Here is a 368-nt window from a genome sequence, read left to right as displayed (position 1 = left end):
GCCTTGTGAACTCTTTAATTAGAGTTTTCTTGTATAGTGGCAGAGATGTATATTTCTGCAAAAAAAAGAAAGTGTAATGATGTACTTATTCATGCTAAACTTTTAATAAAAGTTTGGTTGTAAACTTAACCCTTTTATAGAAAATAAATCAAGTGTGTTTATTGAATGATGATTGCCTGTTTTATTTCAGAGGACCAGTGCTTTGATTTTATTATGCTATGTTATAACTGAACCCAAATAAATACAAGTTTAAATTTATGTAGATTGTGTAAAATTATAATAAAACATGTCTGAAGTCAATACCAGCACACACAAAAAATTATATATATGTCAGAAGAGACTTGGAACTTGCTCTTGAACATAGAGAG

Source organism: Chrysochloris asiatica, unplaced genomic scaffold, assembly GCF_000296735.1.
Source record: "Chrysochloris asiatica unplaced genomic scaffold, ChrAsi1.0 scaffold00117, whole genome shotgun sequence".
NCBI lineage: Eukaryota > Metazoa > Chordata > Mammalia > Afrosoricida > Chrysochloridae > Chrysochloris > Chrysochloris asiatica.
This window is presented reverse-complemented; position numbering follows the sequence as displayed.